At 46.2% G+C, this 9,889-nt stretch overlaps 1 long non-coding RNA gene across 1 annotated transcript in view; it reads right to left on the bottom strand.

The window, feature by feature from the left end:
• The window catches only part of LOC109296291, a 219,048-nt gene that overhangs the window by 363 nt on the left and 208,796 nt on the right, over window positions 1-9,889 (bottom strand). The window contains exon 2 of the long non-coding RNA XR_002096947.1: window positions 1,144-1,230. This is a non-coding gene — a long non-coding RNA (uncharacterized LOC109296291). The remainder of the gene's footprint in view (window positions 1-1,143; window positions 1,231-9,889) is intronic.

The raw sequence follows: 9,889 nt of genomic DNA, 5'->3' as shown, positions 1-9,889 counted from the left end.
GGGGGGGGGAGGGACTGGGGAGATGCCAATTCATCCTGTCTGGCCCCATCCACCATGACCCTACCACTGGGAGGGACAGAGTGGATGAGTGGGCAGGATCTCCATGGAAACCAGCCTGGGACTCGCACGCGCATGGTGTGCTCAGGCAGGAAGATGGGATGGGGCCACAGGTGGGCAGTAAGTGACATCTGGAAGCAGGATGGGCTGGTGGGGCCAGGGCCCAGATCACGGGACAGTGACAGTGGGACCTGGGGCAGAGTCATAATTTGCTCCCTGAACATCCCTGCGATGTGCAGGGAGCCTGTTTCTGCAGCCAGGGGATGGCTGTTCCCATGGAATTGGTACCCACTGCAGGAACATGCACAGAGTGGAGCATGGCTCTGCCCTGGGCTCTGGCCCTGCACTACCACTGCCCTTTGATCCTGGCCTCAGCCCTGGTGCCACCCACCTCTCCCACTACTCGATGCCACACCCACCCACGGCCCCCTCCCATTCACCAGCTAAGCATGCTCAGCCCAGTAGGGCAGGATCCAGTAGCAGCAGCAGCAGCAGCAGTAGAGACACTGGCAGCAGCAGCCAGAAGTGTGAGGGCACTGCCATGAGGGCTGCCAGGAAGCTGAGTCTGACCTCCATGCCACCCTCAGAATACCTGGCCCCACAGACTACAGTTCCTGGCATGCCCAAAGGCTGTGCCCAGGGATAGGGCAGGCTGTGCTCTGCACCAGGCAGCAGCTCCTCACCCAGGGGCAGCAGGACCAGCCACACGCACCATAGCCTGAGCTGTCCCCCACCTCTTGGCCAGGCAGGGCTGAGGGACCCACTGTGGGCCGGATGCAATCACTTGGCAGACTGGATCTGGGCCATGGGCCATATTTTGCCCACCCCTGTCCTAGCATCAGGCTGTGAGTCCCTGACCTTGTATTTACTACTCAGGGTAGGGTAAATGCATGGTGTAAGAATGTGCAGGATCATTCCCCCTCCTTTAAAGAAAGAACTAAGTGAGAAAAGTTTTTATTGATACCCATATTGGTAATATTAAAACCTTCTCCATTTTCTCCGCAACTTTTTATATATCACACACTTCCACACTGCTAACCCTTCCAAGTGACTGCACTGTATCTTTATATGGCTTTGTTTTCCTACCCAGTGTTGAAGAGTTGAGGCTATTTTCAATCTTCAGAATCTTGTAAACAGGATCAAACAGGAACCCAGTCATCAGCAAGTAGAAGGCTAAAAAATAAAACCAAACACATATCAACATTTGATATATATAGATCTAGATATAGATATAATCTATCTGTCTATCTATAAACATCCATCCAAACCAGGAAACAAAAGTCTGGGTTCTGTTAAGACTGCCCTATTCTTTTTCAGCTGGCCCATGAACTTTTTTCTTGCAGTACAGAGCCTGTCATAAATTAATGCATCACCCCAAATATATCACATGTAAAAGCTACCATAGAGATACATTTGAGCTAAAAAAACCACATTAGACATTATCAAAACTAAAGTGGCACCTCATATCATCATAAATCAATGTGAGAGCTGAACTGGGAACAAGATTCCCCTATTATTTTTTTCCTTCTCTTGTCTGCTTGAACAATGAACCCAGGCTTAACATTTCTACTTTTTTACCCATAGCAATCATACCTGCCCAGACTGTTAAGCATGGCTTAGGAGGAAAAGCGAGTGACAGGGAGCCAAGAAGGCTTCCCTTCCCACCATTAACTGAGCTCCTGTGTCTGTGTAACTATAAGCAATTAAATTAACTAATCTGTGCCTCATTTTACCTAAAACAATAATCTTTGCCTATCTCATGTCTTTATGTTGGAAAAAGTATTTGCTATTATTGTTTTCTAATTCTGATTCGTATTTGGCATCAAATATTTTTATTTTGCAACTAGTTAACAAATATGGTGATAGGGAAAAATAATGTGGAGTTGAAATTTAAAAACAACCCAAAATCTAACCTTAATACCATTCAAATAAAAGGCAGGCACTTTAAGTCAACATTGTGGGATTATTTTAGCAACGGTGTGACTCCTGTAATACTCCATGAATATCAGAGACAGATCATACACTAGTGAAAAGAAACTGTAGCATACATGTGAAGGATATAACATTCAAAAGGGGAATGTCCAGAGTTCACATGGATCCCAAATGGATGTCAAATTTCTTGAAAAATCAGCTCTGATTTTCTTTATTATTTTTCACGGAATCATGTGAATAAAACTAGAATAAATTCTTTAACTCTAATCCATGTCACAAAAAACCTTCCCTATTAAAATTATTCTCTGAATGGGATTTTATAATAAAAATCTGGTCCACACTAAGGACGTTGTCATCTTATCTCATTCTATTTATTTCCAACACAAACCACCGCATAGCACAATAGCAGGGTCACTTGGGGACTATCTGTGCATGAAAGCTGCACCAGTTTAAGGTAAGAATTCATGTTCAACCAGTGCAAAAGGATGTGTGAACAGTTTTATTTCATTTTAAGCCAGACTTATTTAAATTTAGCACAAGTCAATTAGGAACTAGTTTAACTTAATGAAAAAGCAGCTCCTAAACCAAAATGAGTGTGTCCACATAGCAGCTGATATAACTTAATCAAAGCAAAACAAAATTAAGTTAAACCAGTGCAACTTCTTTCTGTAACCAAGGCACTAGTCACTCTGGTGATATGCTGATGAATGTATTTTCTATCTGAATGATCATACACAAATATATTATAGTTTTATGCTGTGTGAAGACCTGATGAAATCCACTGGCCTATCTACAAAGTGAGGTACATGTGAATACTGGGTGCTTCTGCCCACATATAACTTATGAATTCTGTTTGATATAAGGAATTCTCTTTGTATTTCTGTCTCAGCTCAGAAACTCCATCTGGACTATGGAGTTGGTGTGTCTTCTCCGCTGTCCTTTGCCTCTATATTAAGTTAAAACCTACAAAAAATGACACTAGAAATTCTTGAGCCGGAGAAAGAGCTAAAACAGGAAGGTCACCAAAGCTTGATGATCCTCTATTCAACTGGAACATTCCTGAACAAAGAGACAACTACTGCTCATCTGTACCTCAGCTGGCAGTAACTAAGCAACATATCACTTGACTAGAGGGCGCTGATCACCTAAGACACTGATCGAGAGTTTTGATTGATAGAAGAGGCCAGAAATATAAAAAAGGGTATCTCTCTGGCTGGAAGGAGGAATTTTCATGTTCTGAACATGAAGCTATGGGCAAAAGAACAGGCAAGAGAAACTGATGGGCATACATTCATGAAAGAGGGAACAGCCAAAGAAAAGGAAAGTGACTACAGGATAGAGAGAAAGGCCTCATGATTTCAAGGAGGCATGTGTTGAAGTGGGGATCCTGGACACTTTAGAAGACTTTAAGCTAAGCCCAAAGATGCTGAACAGTGGTAAAGAAACTGAGGCAGGGAAGTCAGTTAGGATGAGAAGAGTGGCACTCTACATCAAAGAGCAATACACATCCTCTGCAAACAGCACTGGGTCTCAGATAGGGCAGACTGAGGTGCTCTGGGTAGAATACAAGGGGTCGGGGGGAAAGGGACCTAACAGTAGGGGTCTACTACAGGCCACCTAACCAGGGAGAAGAGCTGGACCGGGAATTCTCAGGTCAGCTCATGGAGGCAGTTAAATCAAGGGATGTGGTCATCACCTAAACTACTTGGACATCTGCTGGGAAGAGTAGTCAGCCAAGTCTGACCGCTCACATAGGTTCCTAGCCGAGTTACAGGACCTCCACCTAACCCAGAAGGTGCACAGTCCCACCAGGAGAAATGCCTTATTGGACCTGGTCCTGGCCACAGGCGACTGCAGGTGCTCGACTACCTGGGTGATAGCGATCATCGCCTACTGGAATTCACTATCCACCGCAAGGTGCCAAAGGCCTGCAGCAAAGCAGCAGCCCTGGATTTCAGGAGGGTGGATTTCAATGAGGTAAGGAGACTAGTCGGGGAGGCACTGGGGTCCCAGAGGGGAGGGGAGTTGGGAGTCCAAAAAGAGTGGTCGTTCCTTAAGCAGACAATCCTCCAAGCCCAAAACATGACATTCCCCAGGTGGATCAAAGGGGGGCAAGAGTGCTCAAAAGCCCCCACAGCTCACCAAAAGCATCCACGAATGCCTCAAAGCCAAAAAGGAGGCATACACCCAATGGAAGGGAGGGGCCATCACCAAGGATACCTCCTTGGCTCGAGATTGTAGGGGGTGCTATTAGGAAGGCTAAGGCAGAGATGGAACTGGGACTAGCGACCTGGGTCAAAGATAACAAGACATCCTTTTTTAAATACATAGGGGGTAAAAAAAAGCGAGCAAATAATGTGGGGCCTCTGCAGGACATGCTTGGTAATCTGGTGGTAGCACCAGATGATATCTTGGTCAAAGCTAATATCTTTAACAGATTCTTTGCTTCCATTTTTCTGATCAGGGACAGGGGCATCCCCCACACTGGGATACCGGACGGACCCAGGGGAGGTGCAGCCAGGCCCAGGGTCAGTGAGGACCTAGTCAGGGAACTTCTGGAGGGACTAGATGTGTTCAAATCAGCAGGTCCTGACGATCTTCACCCCAGAGTGCTTAGGGGACTGGCAGAGGTCATTGCAGGACCCCAGCACAACTCTACGAGCACTTGTGGTGCTCTGGTGAGGTGCCTGATGACTGGAAAAGGGCCAATGTGGTCCCCATTTTCAAAAAAGGGAGGAAAGAGGACACACAAAACTATAGGTCCCTTAGTCTTACCTCAGTCCTGGGAAAGCTCTTTGAGAAAATCATCCAGGAGCACATTTGCAAGGGACCAGCAGGGGAGTTTATGCTTAGGGGCAATCAACATTGGTTCATTAGAGGCAGGTCCTGTCAGATGAACCTGGTGGCCTTCTATGACCAGGTCACAAAATCCTTAGATGCAGGTGTCGCAGTGGACGTAGTCTTCCTGGACTTTAGGAAGGCCTTCGACGCCGTCTCTCACCCCATCCTCATTAAAAAATTAGGTGTCTGTGGTGTTGACACCTACACAGTCAGATGGGTCGCAAATTGGCCGGAGGGCTGCATCCAGAGTGGTGGTGGATGGATCATTTTCAACCTGGAGAGGTGAGGGCAGTGGGGTTCCTCAGGGTTCAGTTTTCGGGCCTGCACTGTTCAATATCTTCATCGGTGATTTGGACAAGGGGGTGAAAAGCACCTTGTTCAAGTTCGCAGATGACACTAAGATGTGGGGAGAAGTGAGGACACCAAAAGAGAGGGACAGGCTACAACTAGATCTCAACAGGTTACAGAGGTGGAAGGATGAGAAAAGGATGGGTTTCAATACAGACAAGTGCAAGGTGTTGCACCTGGGGAGGAACAACCAGGAGCACACCTACAGGCTGGGGAACTCCCTTCTTGTCAGCACAGAGGCAGAGAAGGATCTTGGAATCTCTACTGATTCCAAGATGAACATGGGCCGACAATGTGGGGATGTGGTCAGGAAGGCCAACCGTACCTTGCCATGCATCCATAGATGCATCACGAGCAGGTGCAAGGAGGTGATCCTCCCCCTCTATGCGACAGGCTGCAGTTGGAGTACTGCATCCAGTTCTGGGTGCCGCACTTCAGGAGGAATGTCGACAGCATCGAGAGGGTCCAGAGGAGGGCCACTCACGTGATTAGGGGGCAGGAGGGCAGGCCCTATGAGGAGAGGCTACAGGACCTGAACCTGTTCAGCCTCCACAAGAAAAGGCTGAGAAGAGATCTGGTGGCTGCCTATAAACTTGCCAAGGGGGACCAGCAGGCAATGGGAGAGTCCCTGTTCCCCTGAGCACTACTGGGGGTAACAAGGAACAACGGCAATAAATTGACTGAGAGTAGATTCAGAATAGACATCAGGAGGCACTATTTCACTATCAGGGCGGCTAGGAGCTGGAACCAACTTCCAAGGGAAGTGGTGCTTGCCCGTACCCTTGGGGTCTTCAAAAAGAGGCTAGACAGCCACCTAGCTGGGGTCATTTGACTCCAGCATCCTTTCCTGCCCATGGCAGGGAGTCGGACTAGATGATCTGCTTAGGTCCCTTCCAACCCTACCAACTATGAAACTATGAGTGAGACGAGAAGAGTGGTAAGGAAATTTAGGCTAGGAAGTACGCATAAGTATTTAATCATTTTGCCTAAATCTTTATATTTCTTATGCTTTCTAAGGCAAAGAGTAATTACCTTTGAACCTTGGTTATGTGCTTAAACAATCATATATGCTAAAATAGGTAAATTCTGTATTAGGGCACTCTTGAGGTTGCAGCACTCAGAAAGGGTATACTTTAGCTCCTGGGCAAGCTGGAGGAAGCCAGCACTAACCACATGTGGCCCAACTGCCTTAGCCTATCTCATCTCCCAAAAGTGGGAACTAGGTAAAGTGTGCACATTCCCTGTGTATGCCTAGAGGCTCTGGGTCAAAATTCTTTGGCTTTGGGTCAAAATTCTGGTCAAACCTCAGGAAGCTTAAGAGCAAGTGGGCCCAGAAATGCAAAAGTCAGATGTGGATCCACTGGGGACAGACTTATCTGGGTTGTAACAGCAACCACTAGACAAGGAAACAGTGATGGTATTCTAAAAATACCTCCAGACATAAGACAAGGCTTTGACAAGTAGGTCCCAATTATCCAGTTAAACTGGTAGCCGCCTATGACTACTTTGATCACCAGGACTACTAGTTTATAAAAACATCCCTATGTTTTCTCTCACTTACCCCTAACTCAGCCAGCCTCTGTGTATCCACCCACTGTGTCTTTCATAAATTTAGATCGTGAACTGTCTGGGACTATCTTTGTTCTGTTTGTTTGTACTGTGCCTACTGCAACTGAGCCCTGACCCCTGACTGGAACATCTATACAATACCATAACCACAACATATAAAATAATAATAATAATAAATCCAGGGCCAGATCCTCTGCTGAAGTTTGGTTGGTTTATAACAGCTGAGACTGTGGCCTTCAGTTTTATATCTTTACTCATTAGTACTCATTATTTTTATCCACATAAATCTTGCTACTAGTAGGTAACCTCCCAGTCCTGCATGCCAAGATGTGCTCAGCAGGCCTCAAAAGAGTGGTTTTATGATTGTTGAAAAGGAAAAGGCAAAAGAATAAATAATGACTGCATGGTAGCTTTGAGGCGTAAGGGAAGAATGCTTCCGGGAGCAGGACTGGGGACATCTGCAGTGGAAGGATCCCTTGTAAGAAAATAACATCTGTTTGGAGTAGGCAAAACATAATTAAGTTTGTTTCCAGCAGAAGGGGAAAATCTGTTTATAAAAGTAAAAACTAATAGTATCTGTTTATTAACCAGAAAATGAGGCACTTCCCAAATGCTAACTGGAGACTCCAGACATTCAAAGTACTGGTTACTGTTATAAAATGGGTGAAAGATATCTGCACAGAACTTAAAGAAAGCTTTTAAGCTGGGTGAAAAATAAGGGACATTTCCACCACATGAGGAAACCAAGATGCTACTAGGTAATTAAGTTTAGCAATACTCTAGCTATAGTTTCTGAAGTACTGAATTAAGTATGTTTATTGACCTCTGTTTTATTACTTTCTCTCCATTTCTGTATTTTTGCTCACAATTCACTGTAAGAGACAATGAACTGAGTCTGCAGACTGTGGTCTGGCCAGATGGAAAAGAGCATACAGAGGATGGAGTAACAGCTCAGTGAAGAGTAGTTAACTGCCCACAAACAAGGCCAGGGGCCTTGACAAGACTGGAGGCTTCCTTTTTGTGCCATGTCAAAATAAGGTGAGGGTGACTGTGGGCACAAAGATACATTACTGTATAAACACAGCAAATATTCTTGCAAAGACTTCCAGTGTAGGAGAGTTTAAAAAAATAAAACTCTTAAAATTGTGCATGAAGGTAGCCATGCCAGTGAAACTGCCTCTTTGATAGCCCTGGAGACTGAAGCCCTCTGTCACTGAATAGTCATAGGCAGTGAAAGTACAAGGTTCCCCCCATAGCCATGCCCTGAAGGGACCCCCTATAGGTGTAAAACACTGGTTTTGTCTTCTTTTCCTTTCACTGCTCTGCCTCTCTATTGAGACCACCAACAAGGTGTCAATTAGTGCTGAATGTGATGGTGGCTTTTCTGTGATGTTGACATTAATGTCTGATTTATGTTTATAAAACAAACAGAAGAAGGCTCCCAAGTGACTCTGTACTCAGCCCTTCGCCACCACAAAATAACAGGGGAGCTTTTTTAAAGCATGGAGAGAGAATGGTCCTTGGGAGGCCTATTCCTGCTACTCCAAGCAGTCCTAGGGTGGTGATGAATGGAAGATCATCTCTCCAAGCCAGGAGCTGCAGTTGGAGGCCAGTACATCCAGGCACATCAACACAGCATTTTTTACGTATAATGTAGGTTGTTACAGAAATTTGCTGGTGGAGATTTCTCAATGCTTAATATACTATACACTCAAGAAACACAACTATTAAGGATCTCTGTTAATTTGCTGCCTCTGACAATACATCTGTGCAGTGGGTAACACTGCTTCCTGTTCTGAAACACACATTATACTCCAGGGAGCAGAATGAATGTAGTGCAAAAAAATCTAGCATTTTCTCTTTGTATTTTTTAACAGATGCTTCCTGGAACTCACACTTGTTTCACTCCTGTCTCCTCAGGTTTTACAGCTGCCCATCAGAATTGAGGTACATGCAACACTGTACCTAAACTCCTGGGCTAGGGACAGACGTTCAAAAAGCCTGAGCCTGAATTGATTCACTCTTTGCAGGTTAGTCTAAGCTGCGCAGCTTAAATTGATTAATAACTGGACAGACATTCTCTGTTAAATCAGGAAATGCAGGCACATGCCTGCAGTGGCTCAAGCCAGAAGCCAGTGGGTGCTAGAGCATGCCTGCCAGCCACTAACAAAGGGGAGGTAAGAAAGACACCCTCCAAGGCTCTCACCTCTCCCTGCTGGAGTGGAGGGGGCATGGCCAGGCACCAGCTGGAGATAGTACAACACACAGGATCCCCAGGCTGGTGGCTGACAGAGGTGGGGGGGAAATGCTGCCAGACTGACGGGTGGGAATGGGAAAAAAGTACTCTCTCTGAAACAAGCTTGTATTGAACACAGCAATTTGCAAAGCATACAACAGGGAACTACCGTAAATCTTTGCCTAAGATAACATACAGCCCAGTAAAACACAGCATACACAACTTAGTGTACTTTGGAATGTAAAGCAGGAAGACAAGCCTTGCATAAGTCTTACTAATCCTGAGGGCAGAGCTCCTCCTTACAGCCAGGCATTCAGAAAGGCTTTGTTTAGGTTTTACATGTTCTGCTTTATAATGTAAATGTAGCTCTCTGCATTCTTTGGTCTGCAACTTCCAGCCAGAAGCTGCCTGCAACTTCCCTTAACTCCATCTCCAGCACATATGTGTGAAGATTGTCAGGCCTTTGCCAACACTTCCCACCTCTCAGTCTGGTCCGGCAGGTCTTAGCTTTGGGCTCACAGCTGCAGGTCTTGATTGTGCACACAGGAGACTCACTTGCCTCTCTCTCTGGTCCGGGACCACTGTAGATTTAATCCCCTCCCTGGCTGCAGGAAGATAGAGGAAGGAATTCACTCCACCTCTCCCTGGCTACAGGAAAGTTGTGGAGGTGCAGCTGGGGCTGGCAAACTCCAGCTGCAGTCCACAGGGTTTGCCAGTGGGGGGAGATGGGACGGAGGGAGGAATTTGCCTCAGGGGCCATGGCAGGCCAGCATCTGGCCACACCCCACCCCTGCTCCAGCTAGAGAGCAGAGCAGAGGGGAGGGGCCAGCCCAGAGAGCATGCCAGGATGCTGGGGGTCTCTGATTTAACCTAAACCAGCAAGGGGTTTGGGACAGACATTGCATA

The sequence above is a fragment of the Gavialis gangeticus genome, unplaced genomic scaffold (genome assembly GCF_001723915.1).
Source record: "Gavialis gangeticus isolate Ggan-Ray unplaced genomic scaffold, GavGan_comp1, whole genome shotgun sequence".
NCBI lineage: Eukaryota > Metazoa > Chordata > Crocodylia > Gavialidae > Gavialis > Gavialis gangeticus.
The sequence above is the reverse complement of the archived record's forward strand: the minus strand, read 5'-3'. Positions and strand labels throughout refer to the sequence as shown.